Here is a 16,231-nt window from a genome sequence, read left to right as displayed (position 1 = left end):
AGAAGACAACCTGTCTCATTGTCAGTCTGCTTAAGACAGGACTCTGAGTTCTGAAGTCTTGCCCAATGTGTAGGAAGGAACAGCACCAAGACTATGAATTATTTCTCTCTCTCTATATATATATATATATATTTATATATATATAATTTTTATAACTTTCTTTTTATGTTGAAGTATAGCTGATTAGCAATGTTGTGATAGTTTCAGGTGGACAGCAAAAGGACTCAGTTGACTATGCGCTATTTCTTAAGGCTAAGGACACAGTTTCGTTCGAAGAGAGGGAGGGATATTATTCCTAAGAGCCCTGTTACTGTTTCTGTCTGTTCCTAGTGTGGTAAGATAATATTAACAGATTGCCTCCCCTAACCAGTATTATCTTCTTTCAATGTTTTTGTGCATGACTCCACCCCAAACAAGCAGCTAGGTATCCTGTGCTTATTTATTGCTTTAAGGGAAAGATGCAGAGAAAGAAAACAGAGGAGGGAATAAAAGGCTTTCATACTGGCTTTCATACTGCAAAAGGCTTGGCTTACAGGAACAAAAAAAAAAAACTGGTGGAGCAAGAGATGTGGATAAAACATGTTCTGTAAGAGCATGGCTTTCCATTCACAGAAAAAAACTGAAACAAACAAACTCCCCTCTTGTGCTGGAGAAAGAGGAGGTTGTGGATGGTAGAAAGTGGGGAGAAAGAGGAAAGGTAGAAGTGGACCGGTGTAAATGGTCCTTAACCTGGAGAGTGAGCAAAACAACATCCCTGTATTTGTCAGTGTGCCCTGGAACTTGCTGTTGTTCAGTTTCCCAGTCGAGTCCAGCTCTTCACGACCCCATGGACTGCAGCACACCCGGCCTCCCTGTCCCTCACCATCTCCCGGAGTTTACCCAAGTTGATGTCCATTCCATCGACTATGCCATCCAGAAAGGAACTCTGAGCCCTGTAGAGGCTGGGAGAACCAATGACTGGGTTAGGATGCTGAGTTTCTCACTGTATGCCCATGTAGACAGATGGCATTGGGAACCAGAAGTCCCAACCTAAACACTTGCCGCCACACTAGACATTCTCAAATTTAGATCCAACCCTGGTGGTAGGGAAAGGTGGGATACCAGAAATTGGCAAAGATTATGGTACCACCAACCCTTTGGAATAGACAATTCAAAATTGAACTTAAAGGTGAGTTATGAAAAAATAAATTTGTGTTTATACATTTGCATGGTTATAGGCTGTGACAAGGACACAGACAACCTTGGAGTAATACCCAAGCATGTTGTCAAAGGCAAGAAATCAGGAAGGACACCAGGGTTTGGGGAGAAAGCTTCAGGATCTTAGATGTTTAAAGTCAGGCTCTGATTGCAGCCATGAAATTAAAAGACGCTTACTTCTTGGAAGAAAAGTTATGACCAACCTACATAGCATATTGAAAAGCAGAGACATTACATTGCCTACAAAGGTCTGTCTAGTCACGGCTATGGTTTTTCCAGTGGTCATGTATGGATGTGAGAGTTGGACTGTGAAGAAAGCTGAGCACCGAAGAATTGATGCTTTTGAACTGTGGTGTTGGAGAAGACTCTTGAGAGTCCCTTGGACTGCAAGGAGATCCAACCAGTCCATTCTAAAGGAGCTCAGTCCTGGATGTTCTTTGGAAGGAATGATGCTAAAGCTGAAAGTCCAGTACTTTGGCCACCTCATGCAAAGAGTTGACTCATTGGAAAAGACTCTGATGCTGGGAGGGATTGGGGGCAGAAGGAAAAGGGGATGACAGAGGATGAGATGGCTGGATGGCATCACCAACTCGATGGACGTGAGTTTGAGTGAACTTCGGGAGTTGGTGAAGGACAGGGAAGCCTGGTGTGCTGCAGTTCATGGGGTCGCAAAGAGTCGGACACGACTGAGCGACTGAACTGAACTGAACTGAACTGACAGCAAAATTGGAACTGGTCAACATGTAACTCCTTAAGGAGACAACACAATTCTGCTCCTGGAGGGGAGGGCTGGTGTTCATGAGGTAGTAATGGAGGGAGAGAGTACTGACTTAGGGCCCCTGCTCTGAACCACATAGAGAAATGGCTGATTCCACTACAAGAATGGAAAGGCAATTCACAGGCTCTGCCTACTATATGTACGGCTCTATAAGAATAACTTGGTTTTCTGACCTGGAACATTGAACCAATGGAAGACAGCAGAGGCCACCAGGGGACAGCAGAGTCTGCCACGAGCAGAAATGGTGCCTGGGACTCCGGGCCTGAGGACTCCCAGTGTGACATTCTTCTTCTACGTGCTGGAGGTGACACGACAAAAACGGTATTGATGATCAGTTGACAATAACACCAAGTAAGAGGTCTATGTCTATTCCTTTTCTGAGGAGAAATAAGATTAATTTTAACTTTTCAGTTGCAAAATGTGTAGTTCTCTGATAGAGCAGAACAAATGATACACTGAAGTGAACCCAAAAAACCATTGTTGAAATCCAGTTTACATTTATCTAAAAGGACTTCCTCGACATGGATTTTATAATTATCACAAAAATAATAAGTGGCACCTACTGTTCACTGCCATGTGCCAGGCTCTGTGCTAAGTGCTTTACATAATGAATGTTATTCAGTCTTCAACTTAACTGTGTCATAGGGGATATTAACATCCTATTATCAGACAAATAAGTGCCAGTGAGGTCACAAAAGTTGCCCAGTTTGACTCCAAAGCCAATTCACTATGTATCGGGTTGGTCAAAAAGTTCCTTTGGGTTCTTTAAGTAAAAAGAAAAGACACATTTTTCATTTTCACCAAAAACTTTATTGAACAATATATTCAGTGTTTGGTTCCACTACCTTTTGTCACTTTGCACTCAACTTCATAATTCTGTCTTCCCCAAACTTTCTCTCTTATTGGGCAAAGAACTGTTAATAGCAAGCCAGGGCTCTGTGGCTTAGACAGTAAAGAATCTGCCTGCAATGTGGGAGACCCACATTCAATCCCTGGGTTAGGAAGATCCCCTGGAGAAGGGAATGGCAACCCACTCCACTACTGCTGCTGAGAAAATCCCATGGACAGAGGAGCCTGGCTGGCTACGGTCCACGAGGTCACAAAGAATCAGACACGACAGAGTGACTATTAATACCAGGTGCCTTTTACAGTATTCCAGGGAATTGAAAAATTTTCATTAAGAGAATTTTGTAAAGACCAAAATAAATGGAAATTCAAAGGCTCAGTGAATACAGGGGATGAATTCGTAGCCAAGCTGTAACAGTTTTTGCCTGGTCATCAAAGAAATATGTGGCCTTGAGTTATCCTGATGGAAGATTATGTGTTTTCTGTTGACTATTTCTGGACACTTTTCATGAGGTGCCTTCAGTTGGTCTGAGGGTAGTACTTGTTGGAATTAATCCTTTGGTCTTCCAGGAGGAGTTCATAATAGAGGACTCCCTTTCAATCCCACCATATATACAATATCACCTTCTTTAGATGAATACTGGCCTTTGGTGTGGTTGGTGGTGTTTCATCTTGCTTAACCCAAAATCTCTTCTGTTCCACATTATTTTTAAAATGTATTTTATTAGTTTTGGCTGTGCTGGGTCTTTGTTGCTGCACAAAAACTTTCTCTAGTTGTGGCAAGTGGTGGCTACTCTTCATTGTGGTGTGTGAACTTCTCATCACAGTGGCTGGTTTCGCTTGTTGCAGAGCACAGGTTCTAGGTGTGAAGGCTTCAGTGACTGCAGTGCATGGGCTCAGTAGTTGGATCACTGGACCACCAGGGAATCCATGTTCCACATTGCCAAGGTAAAAAATAGTCAAGACCTAAATGTTGTGAGTTAGGTTTTATTTGGTGGCAATTTTAGGACTTTAACCCCAACAGACAGCATTACAAGTGACCCCGAGAGAACTGTTCTGAGGACGCAGGGGTAGGGTGAATCAGGTTATATGGAACTTTGTAACAAGAGGCAGGTAGTCTGAACATCCAAAGATTATTATTAATTAAGGAAAACCGGATATTTCAAGTTAAGGAATTTAGTGGGTTTTTTATGTATGGGAAGATGTACAAGTCTGGGCTTACTGAAATCATTTCTTTTATGTGTATCTTAGTTATTTGGATCAGTATCTTGTGATTTGATTTTTTACATCTTTAGTTTCTCGTTTGGTGTAGGGAGGAGTGGCAGCTTGAGGTGGTTCACTGGCTGCCACATAGCAGGCATTGTTCTTCCTGGGGGCACTCCAGGCCCAGAAATTTACCTTTGGAAGGCCAAGGATAGCTGATGGCTATGACATCCTTATTTACAGATACGGCAGGAAATACGCTATTTCACAACATTATGTGCATTATCCACTTTTCATCACCCATCACAGTATATTTTAAAAACAGAACATTTTCATTACCTTTAAGTAGAGAATCGCATGCAGAAATACAGTCAAGAAGGCTTTTTTTCACTTGTGTGGAAACCAAATATCAAAACAATTATTAATAATATAACCAAGTTTGTGCAAATGATTTTCAGCTCTTGATTTGGATACTATGAGTATGTCAGCTGTCTCCCGCATGGTATAATATTGATTGTTCTCAATTAATGATTTGATTGCTGTCAACTTCAACTGGCTTACCTGACCATGAAATGTTATCTAGAGAGAAATCTCTAGCATGAAACTTCAAAAACCACTTTTGACATGTTTGACCAGTCACAGCACCTTCTCCATTCACTACACAAATCTTTTTTTGTGTTTCAGTTATGTTTTTAGCTTTCTTGAAATAATAAAGCTTTTATGTTTTTATGCCAAAATGTTGCTTTTTTCTTCCATCTTCAATCTTAAAATGGGTACACAAAAATTCACCAATTTTGATAAGTTTTTTTTTTAATGCATGCTAATATGAGAGCGATCACAATACAATTTAACAAAATCGTTTTCAATGAAGTTAAAGACAACTAAGCACTACTAGAGCCATCTTCAGAAAAAAACGAACAAACATTTTGACCAACCCAATACTAGAAAGATAAAACCTAACATTATCTTTAAACCTACAAGTTTTAAATATTGTGTAAGAAACACCAAGATATGTAAAGGGCCTTGAGCTCCTCATGACGTTAGTGCTGGACTTGGTTTATTCTTGCATAACTCAGTTTTGACCTGATATTATAAAGCAGTTTAGGCTCCTATACATTTTGTAAGTTATTCTCTATCTATAGAATGTGCTCTTGCCATTCAGTCTTTCAGTCATATCCAACTCTTTGCAACTCCATGGACTGCAGCACACCAGGCTTCCCTGTCCTTCACCATCTCCCTGAGTTTGCTCAAACTCATGTCCATTGAGTCAGTGATGCCATCCAACCATCTCATCCTCTGTAGTCCCCATCTCCTCCTGCTTTCAATCTTTCCCAGCATCAGGGTCTTTTCAAATGAGTCGGCTCTTCACATCAGATGGCCAAAGTATTGGAGCTTCAGCTTCAGCATCAGTCCTTCCAATGAATATTCAGGTTTGATTTCCTTAAGGACGTTGACTGGCTTGATCTCCTTACAGTCCACGGGACTCTCAAGAGTCTTCTCCAGGACCACAATTCAAAAACATTAATTCTTTGGCGCTCAGTCTTCTTTATGGTCCAGCTCTCTCATCCGTATTTGACTAAAGGCATTCCTGATAATACCAAAAACACAGAATGAACTACTTCCGAATTCTTTCTCTTATTTTGACCCTCAAAAACAAATAAACAAATGAACATACTGTTATGTCATTTTTACAGGTGGTCAGAATAGTACTATCTATTGAAGGGAATAGGTTCCTAGAATTCAAATTTGAAGGACTTTGAATTTGATTATGTTTAGTGAAACTAGGGTTTAATGGTTATCATATTCTTTATACCATTCCTGTTGATTGTTTTGTGGTTTCAGCTAGGCTTTGGTGCTGTGCTGTGGCTTCATCATCAAGATTTGGGAAGCAACAATGGGAAAGGAAGGATTTCTATGAAGTTGAGAGAAGAGTCATTCAAGTGCCCTGGACTGCACACCAAAAGCAAAGAGCTGATTTTGTATTTTTGCCCACAGAATGGAATATCTCACCTTGCTAAGAAGAAAGGTTTCAGAGAGGGTTTTGATTTTTTTCAGATCACAACGGTGGATCTATTTAAATCCTGGAACTCTGATGATTGCTCCAGAAATTCATACAACAGAGCATCATCCGAAAAAGTTCAGCTTTTATTGTTAATATAAAACTGTGAGGCTGGTGTTTGGATCCCTTTTCACAGAGGAGGAAACGGAGTACAAGACATAAAGAAGCACCCCAAGACCATGATGTCGAGCTGTCAGGCCATGAAACATGCCTCCAAGGTCCCCAAGGGCATTGTTCTTCCTTTATCTGTATGTTTGGGAATATCTGCCAATAATAACAATTTTGTTTTTGTCATTAGTGATGACAGTTTTATCATTGTTGCTTTTGAGAAAAAAAAAAAATGAGCCAACAGATTCAGTGCTTCTTGAATAATCCCTTAAAAGTGACTATTGGATCACACTGTTGAAAAGAGGCCGTGTATTCAGGTCATTAAAAAAATAAAAAAGCTTTTAAGCTTCAAATGGAGAATTTAGATCATAATTATTTAGTACACAGCTAAATTGCAACTAGATCTAGGAAAATAGAATTCCTCTGTACTCAGAATCTTGATACATGTTGGATGAGGACTCTATTCTTTTGGTTTACTTTTATAGCTAATAAGATACTCAGATATAATAGAGTGATAATATTTGCTGAAGTATTTCCATTAGCAGTACAACATCTACTGGGGAAAAAAACTGTTGTTATTCAGCCAACATTACTGAGTACCTAAAACCTGCTGGGCTAACATATCGTTATAAGAACAACAGAGTTGCTGTTTTTAAGGAGTTCACTGTTTTCTAAAAGAGACAAATCATGATAATATATGTGCAATTTATGTATAATAATGCATATACATAATAATATGTATTATACTCAAGACACTGTGGGAAAAAATTGGAATATTAGACTTTGGAGTGCTCTAACAATTTTATAGAGGAGGTGCGATTTGATCTAAGTCTTCTTAAATTCCAGAAAATACTTCACCAGGCTAAGAGACTAGAGTCTGGGGACACCTGTTAATATTATACATATAGCATGGCCTAAAAATGATTTCCATTTAAGAAATTAAAAGCCAGAGAAAGAAGAGAAGCTGTTATTCCCAAAGCATGGGGGAAAACATGGTGGAAGGTTAATAGCAGGACATCTGATAAGAGTAGGACCTCGATGCTCAGTTCATTGAGGAAAAAACTAGTGCAGAATGATGGTCTAAATACATCAAAGTCAAACAGAAAAAGAATTCCCCATGAACTCACAATTTCACCCAGATTTGCTCAAAACTCACAACTATAAGCAAAACTTGGCTATATATAAATACATAATTCTAGAGTACACACAGTATTTTCATTCCTTTTCCAAAATCTAATAATGTTTGACAGAAGTTTAAATAATACCAAAACTCTTAATTGTTCAAAGACTAACTCATGAGAAATTTTCATTTGTATGTAGAAAACTTTTCCTTCTAGTCATGCTCTTTGCCTAAGGAGATTTTTTTTTAATAATTAATTTTTATTGGAGTATAGTTGATTTCATTCTGTCTGTCTTCTGATGGATGAGGATAAGAGGCTTATGAAAGCTTCCTGATGGGAAGGACTGGCTGTGGGGAAAACTGGGTCTTGCTCTGGTGGGCTCAGTAAATCTTTAATCCAATTTTCTGCTAATGGGTGGGCCTGTGTTCCCTCCCTGCAGTTTGGCCTAAGGCCAAACTATGATAGAGGCAATGGCAGTAATGGCAACTTCCTTCAAAAGGACTTATGCCAGCACACTGCAGCTCCCAGGACTGTTGTAGTCAGTACCCCTGACCCCGTGGCAGGCCACTGTCGCCCACACCTTTGCTGGAGAGTCCCAAGCACTCCCAGGCAAGTCTGGCTCAGTCTCCTGTGGGGTCACTGCTCCTTTCTTCTGCGTCCTGGTGCACACAAGGTTTTGTTGTGCCCTCCAAGAGTCCCAGTCCTGTGGAAGTTCTGAAATCAAATCCCACCAGCCTTCAAAGTCAAATTCCCTGGGGGTTCTCAGTCTCTTTGGCGAATTCCCAGGTTGGGAAATCCATTGTGGGCCCTAGAACTTTTCCAATAGGGCAAGAACCTCTTTCTTATAATTGTTCTCCAGTTTGTGGATCGTCAGCTCAGTGGCTATACAGTGGAGCTAACAGGGACCTCCTCCAAAAGGACTTATAACCTCAGATATACAGATGACACCAGTCTTTTGGCACAAAGCAAAGAGGAACCAAACAGCCTCTTAATGAAGGTGAAAGAGGAGAGTGAAAAAGCTGGCTTAAAACTCAACATTCAGAAAACTAAGATCATGGCATGTGGTCCCATCACTTCATAGCAAATAAATGGGGAAAAAATGGAAACAGTGACAGACTTTACTTTCTTGGGCTCCAAAATCACTATAGATGGTGACTGCAGCCATGAAATTAAAAGACACTTGCTTCTTGGAAGAAAAGCTATGACAACCCTAAACAGTGTATTAAAAAGCAGAGACAATACTTTGCCAACAACAGTCCATATAGTCAAAGCTATGGTTTTTCCAGTAGTCATGTATGGTTATGAGAGTTGGACCACAAAGAAGGCTGAGCCCCAAAGAATTCATGCTTTTAAACTGTAGTGTTGGAGAAGACTGTTGAGAGTCCCTAGCACTGCAAGGAGATCAATACCTGTCAATCCTAAAGGAAATCAATCCTGAATACTCATTGGAGGGACTGATGCTGAAGCTGAAACTCCAATACTTTGGCCACCTGATTCGAGGAGCCGACTCTTTGGATAAGACACTGATGCTAGGAAAGATCGAAGGCTGGAGGAGAAGGGGACAACAGAAAATGAGATGATTGGATGGTATCACCGACTCAATGGACATGAGTTTGAGAAAGCTCTGGGAGTTGGTGATGGACAGGGAAGCCTGGCGTGCTGCAGTCCGTGGGGTCATTAACAGTCGGACATGACTGAGCAACTGAACAACGAACAACAAATAGTTGATTTACAATGTTGTATTAGTTTCTGCTATACAGCAAAGTGATTCAGTTATACATACACATGTATCCACTCTTCTATATTCTTTTCCAATATAGGCCATTAAAGGGTACTGAGTACAGTTCCCTGTGCTACACGGCAGGTTCTTATCTATTTTATGTATCAGATCAGATCAGATCAGTCGCTCAGTCGTGTCCGACTCTTTGCGACCCCATGAATCAAAGCACGCCAGGCCTCCCTGTCCATCACCATCTCCCGGAGTTCACTCAGACTCACGTCCATCGAGTCAGTGATGCCATCCAGCCATCTCATCCTCTGTCGTCCCCTTCTCCTCCTGCCCCCAATCCCTCCCAGCATCACAGTCTTTTCCAATGAGTCAACTCTTCACATGAGGTGGCCAAAGTACTGGACTTTCAGCTGTAGCATCATTTCTTCCAAAGAAATCCCAGGGCTGATCTCCTTCAGAATGGACTGGTTGGATCTCCTTGCAGTCCAAGGGACTCTCAAGAATCTTCTCCAACACCACAGTTCAAAAGCATCAATTCTTCGGCGTATAGTATTATGTATATGTCAATCCAAATCTTCCAATTTATCCCTCCCCCACTGTCCACCTTGGTAATAATAAATTTGTTTTCTTTGTCTGTGATTCTATTTCTATTGTGTAAGTAGTTCATTGGTACCATTTTTAAAGAATCCATGTATACATGATATCATGTAGTATGTGTCTTTCTCTGCCTAGCATTATTTCATTCTTTTTATGGCTGAGTAATATTCCATTGTGTATATGTACCACATCTTATGTATCTATTCCTCTGTCAGTGGACATTTAGTAGATTTTTAAAACTTTTGTTTTTGTTTAGTCACTAAGTCATGTCTGACTCTTTGTGACCCCATGAACTGCAGCAGGCCAGGCTTCTTTGTCCTTCACCATCTTCTGGAGTTTGCTTGAATTTATGTCCACTGAGTCAATGATGCCATTCAACCATGTCATCCTCTGTTGCCCCTTTCTCCTCCTGTCTTCAATCTTTCCCAGCATCAGGGTCTTTTCTAAAGAGTCAGCTCTTCACATCAGGTGGCCAAAGTATTGGAGCTTCAGCATCAGCATCAGTCCTTCCAGTGAATATTCAGGGTTGATTTCATTTAGGATTGACTGGTTTGATCTCCTTGCAGTCCAAGGGACTCTCTAGAGTCTGCTCAATCACCACAGTTCAAAAGCATCAATTCTTCTGTGCTCAGTTACCAGATAGTTATGGGGGGTGGGGAACCCAAGCAAGAGCTGAGGCAGAGTATCAGCACGGATGCAGGCCCAGGCTCCCCATCTGCCACTGGCACCCCAGCACATACCCCAGGCCTGTGGTGCATCCATGAGGCTGGGCTCCAGGGAAAACACCTGGGCCACTGAGGCTCTTTTCCCAGTGCTGGGTGAGGCAGTGCTCAGGAACCTGCTGCTCTGCGTGAAGTCTCTTATCCAGATAGGTCATGAGCGGTCCCACCACTGGGACCAGCATGCTGGGGAGGAAGGTCCTCTGCCCACCAAGCTTCCTCATCTACACTGTGGACCCTGTGCAAGCAGATGGGAAGCTAGGCTCTTCCCAGGCCTGAGCCCCTGGCTGATGTCTGTCACCCTCCCCACCGTGACCTGGGTGGTATGAGGACTGCTTTTCCTCTGGCTGAGATGGAGATGGTTGCCAGCACAGATGACACAAGGACTTCTCTGAACAGAAGTGGTGAAGGAGACCCCTAGAGACGCCAATGCAGGTTGCATCCCGCATGCTGGCCCGCCCCTCTGCCTATCATCTCCATCAGCTGCAGAGTTGGTTCTGTGGACGGAGGGCCAAGGACAGCCCAGAGTTGAGCCCCACGGGGAAGATTTTCATAGAAGAGAGGCTGCTGGGATTCTCTATGGGCTTAGCCCCTCAACTCCTGGGAGATGCAGTTTTCCTGTGGACCTGCTAGGCACTTCATCAATGCCTACCTGGCGGGTGACTGCATGAGGGACACCCCAGGAGGGCTGGGCAATGAGACCACAATCCAGGTTCCCAGTTCAGCCAGACCCTGGCCATCCGGAGCCACCCTAAATTTGTGATTGGGGTCTCAGTCAGCATGTTGACCTACCCCTTCCTGCTGCTCAGCGATCTCATGGCCGTGAATGACTGTGGGTTGCATGCCAGGTTCCCTGCTCACTCCCCAGTGTTCCAATCTTGGACCCACTGCTGGATGGACCTGAGTGTGCAAGGCCAGCACGTCTGAGGCTCCAGTCTGCTTTTCTGCTGGGTGGCATCAGGATCCTGCTTAGTCCTGAAGTAAAATGAATCATGTGAAAACAACAGAAGGATCTCTGTTCATTTCCAAGGCAAACCATTTAATACCAGAGTAATCCAAGTCTATGCCCCAACCACTAATGATGGAGAAGCTGAAGTTGAATGCTTGTATGAAGACTTACCTACAAGACCTTCTAGAACTAACATCAAAAACAGATGTCCTTTTCATCATAGGAGACTAGAATACAGAAGCAGAAAGTGAAGAGATACCTGGAGTAACATGCACGTTTGGCCTTGGAATACAAAATGAAGCAGGCAAACCCTAACAGAATTTTGCCAAGACAATGCACTGGTGATAGCAAGCACCCTTTTCCAACAACACAAGAAACAACTTTGCACATGAACATCACCAGATGGTCAATACCAAAATCAGATGGCTTATATTCTTCGCAGCCGAAGATAGAGAAGTTCTATAATCACAAAAGCAAGACCAGGAGCGGACTGTAGTTCAGATCATGAACTCCTTATTGTAAAATTCAGACTTATATTGAAAAGAGTAGGGAAAACCACTAGGCCTTTCAGGTATGACCTAAATCAAATCCCTTATGATTATACAGTGGAGGTGACAAATAGATTCAAGGGACTAGATCTGATACACAGAGTGCCTGAAGAACTATGCATGGAGATTCGTAACATTGTACAGGAGGTGGTGATAAAACCATTTCCAAGAAAAAGAAATGCAAAAAGACATAATGGTTGTCTGAGGAGGCCTTACAAATAGCTGAGAAAAGAAGAGGACCAAAAAGCAAAGGAGAAAAGGAAAGATATATCCATTTGAATGCAGAGTTCCAAAGAATAGCAAGGAGAGATAAGAAAGCCTTCTTAAGCGAACAATTCAAAGTAATAGAGAAAAAACACTAGAATGGGAAAGACTAGAGCTCTCTTCAAGAAAATGAGATATACTAAGGGTACATTTCATGCAAAGATGGGCATAATAAAGGACAGAAATGGTATGGACCTAACAGAAACAGAAGATATTAAGAAGAGATGGCAAGAATATACAGAAGACCTATACAAAAAAGGTACTAATGACACAGATAACCACAATGGTGTGATCACTCACCTAGAGACAAATGTCCTGCAGTGTGAGTGTGAAGTCAAGTGGGCCTTAGGAAGCATCACTAAGAACAAAGTTAGTAGAGGTGATGGAATTCCAGCTGTTCCAGCTGAGCTATTTTAAATCCTAAGTGATAATGCTATTAAAGTGCTGCATTCAATATGTCAGCAAATTTAGAAAACTCAGCAGTGGCAACAGGATTGGAAAAGGTCAGTTTTCTTTCCAATCCCAAAGAAAGACAATGCCAAAGAATGCTCAAACTACCACAGAGTTGCACCCATTTCACATGCCAGCAAGTAATGCTCAAAATCTTTCAAGCTAGTCTTCAAAAGTATGTGAACCGTGAACTTCCAGATGTTCAAGCTGGATTTAGGAAAGGCAGAGGAACCAGAGATCAAATTGCCCACATCCATTGCATCATAGAAAAAGCAAGAGAATTCCAGAAAAACTTCTGCTTCATTGACTGTGCTAAAGCCTTTGACTGCGTGGATCACAACAAACTGTGGACAATTCTTAAAAAGATAGGAACACCAGACCACCTTGCCTACATTCTGAGAAACGTGTCTGCAGGTCAAGAAGCAACAGTTAGAATCGGACATGGAACAGTGGACTGGTTCAGAATTGTGAACAGAGTACGTCAAGGTTGTAATTGCCACCCTGCTTATAACTTACTTGCAGAATGCACATCATGTGAAATGCTGGGCTGGATGAATTACAAGCTGGAATCAAGACTGCCAGGAGAAACATCGACAACCTCAGATATGCAGATGACACCACCCTTATAGCAGAGCCAGAAAAGGAACTAAAGAGTGTCTTGATGAAGATGAAAGGAGAGTGAAAAAGCTGGCTTAAAACTCAATATTCAAAAAACTAAGATCATGGCATCCAGTCCCATCACTTTGTGGCAGATAAATGGGGAAAAAATAGAATTAGTGATAGACTTTATTTTCTTCGGCTCTAAAATCACTGCTGATGGTAACTGCAGTCATGAAATTAAAAGACGCTTGCTCCTTGGAAGACAAACTATGACAAACTTAGAAAGTATATTAAAAAGTAGAGATATCACTTTGCCAACAAAGGTCTGTATAGTCAAAACTATGGTTTTTTCCAGTAGTCACATATGGATGTGAGAGTTGGACCATAAGGAAGGCTGAATGCCAAAGAATTGATGCTTTTGAACCACGGTGTTGGAGAAGACTCTTGAGAGTCCCTTGGACTGCAAGGAGATCAAGCCAGTCAATCCTAAAGGAAATTAACCCTGAATGCTCATTGGAAAGACTGATGCTGAAGCTGAAGCTCCAATACTTTGGCCACCTCAGTTGAAGAACCAACTCACTGGAAAAGACCCTGATGCTGGGAAAAATTGATGGCAGAAGGAGAAGGGGACAACAGAGGAAGAGATGGTTAGACGGCATCACCGACTCAATGGACATGAGTTTGAGCAAACTCCAGAAGGTAGTGGAGGACAGGGAACCCTGGCGTGCTGCTGTTCATAGGGTTGCAAAGAGTTTGACACAACTGAGTGACTGAATAACAATAAAAACAAACATAGTTCAGTTCAGTTCACAAATCACCCAAACATCAATCACCCAAAAAACCATGCTGTCTGAGCCTGGCCACTGTGGTGAGGCCTGATCATTTCCAGGCACCTGTCAGATCAACGGAGCAGCACCTAGAAATGCTTCAGACCAGCTGGACTCTGGTTTCCATATTCCCCTTATATCTCTCTGGAAGCAGGGTTGGGTGGGGCTGAAGCTGCGACCAGTGGATTGATGACTGTTAGACCCGGGAAGTTGGGGTAGGGCTGGGGAATTGAGGCAGAATTCCCTACTTTGCAGATTTCCTGAGTCTCTCTTGTGCAAGGGACCAGAGAATGGCTTGTGGAGGCCCACGTTGGATGAGCAAAGGGTTGTGAGGTCAGGTGCCACCTCCCCCATTCACATCTCTGGGATCAGCCCCGGCTCTGATCCTACTGGCCAGCTGGGACCTTTGCTCTCTTGCTTTGTAAATAGAATGTGATCCCCTTTCACAAGGCCACCAGCCTGTCCATGTCTTTGCTGGAAGCTCACGTTATTTTTCTTAACAGTGGCGGCACCTTCTGAATGGAAATCATGTGACTGCTCAGAACATGGCCTCCTAGTCAAATGCTTGTCTGTTTAATGGTGACGCCTTTCACGCAGGATATGGTTACCTATGCAGTTTTGAATACCCAAGTGTTAGGCAGATCAGTGACTCTGCTGCTGCTAAGTTGCTTCAGTCGTGTCCAACTCTGTGCAACCCCATAGACGGCAGCCCACCAGGCTCCCCGTCCCTGGGATTCTCCAGGCAAGAACAATGGAGTGGATTGCCATTTCTTTCTCCAATGCGTGAAAAGTGAAAGTGAAGTCGCTCAGTCGTGTCCGACTCTTAGTGACCCCATGGACTGCAGCCCGCCAGGCTCCTCCATCCATGGGATTTTCCGGGCAAGAGTACTGGAGTGGGATGCCATTGCCTTCTCCGAATAATTCCAAACAGTTCTAGCCTAAATAAAATAGTGTGCCAGTATTGGGATCACTTCTTCAGCTACTGCCAGGTGGCTTATCATAAGTACTCAAAGTAATGAAACTAAATTTATTATTATTCAGATATTTTAAAGATACATTATGAGAACCACTAAGTTGCTTAAATTATTTATAATTAAAAGAAAAGTTAATGAGAAAAACAAAAATTAGAAAAGTCTGTTACAGATAGATTTCCAATCAAGACTTTATTTGGTATCATGAATCTCTCAACTTTTGAGCTAAAATTTCTAAAATTGGGGAGAAACTTTTGAACTTCAAAGAAGTTCTTATGGTAAAGAAACATGAGATTCTGAAAAATTCTGTATCTATTAATGTCATAAAAAATTCAGTACTTTTTAATTTGAAAAATCATCAAAATTATTAAACTTTTGAAAATATTTTTTAAAGACCTACCACAAGAACTGACCTAAACACTGTTAAAGAAAGGGAATCCTGGCAAAGGAAGGCACTGATCTCAAAAATGTCCATCTCTTGTGTTAGCACAGCAAAACAAAATAGGTGTAATGTTCAATTTTTCTTTGGTTATTTCACTTTGAGTAATACTGGGGCACTATTTAAAAGAACATTCTACAAGAGGAAAATTAAACTGGTTATTCTAATTTTCATGCACCAATCGATTTGTAAACTGCCATAATCATGAAGTCATACCTTTTATGAACTTTTTTCCTCAATCAAGAGTACTTACCATTACCGTGTTGGACAGTGGTGCACTAAGTGATCTCCAGCTGCCACAACTTAGTCCTATTCAATGTAAAAGTCCTGGGACTTCCCTGGTGGTACAGTGGAGAGTGATCTGCCTGCCAGTGCAGGAAACATAGGTTCAATTCCCAGTCAGGGAAGATCCTGCATGCTGTAAGCCTGTGTGCCACAACTACTGAAGTCCATGTGACTAGAGCCTGTGCTCTGTGCAGAAAGAGAAGCCTCCACAGTGAGAAGCCCGTGCACTTCAATGAGGAGTAGCCATGGCTCAGCACAACTAGAGAAAGCCCAGGCTCAGCAACGAAGACCCAGCACAGCCTAAATAAATAAATATATATATATAAGCTCCTAATAAGATTTGACCCTTTCTCCCTCAAATAAATATATTGATGATGATTTAGGGGGGAAAAAAACAGATATTTGAACAACTTTATGAAAAATGTAAATGATAATGAACTCAGATTGTGGGACTTTATGAGCTAAAAGAAACACCTTCATAATTTATAGTAAGGCACATTTTATTGTTTAAAATTATTTGTATACTATGAAATTTGTAGTA

Source organism: Bos grunniens, chromosome 17, assembly GCF_055505025.1.
Source record: "Bos grunniens cultivar Pamir isolate PY7600 chromosome 17, Bosgru_T2T1.0, whole genome shotgun sequence".
In the NCBI taxonomy this organism is placed as follows: Eukaryota; Metazoa; Chordata; class Mammalia; order Artiodactyla; family Bovidae; genus Bos; species Bos grunniens.
Note: the sequence above shows the minus strand (reverse complement) of the source record.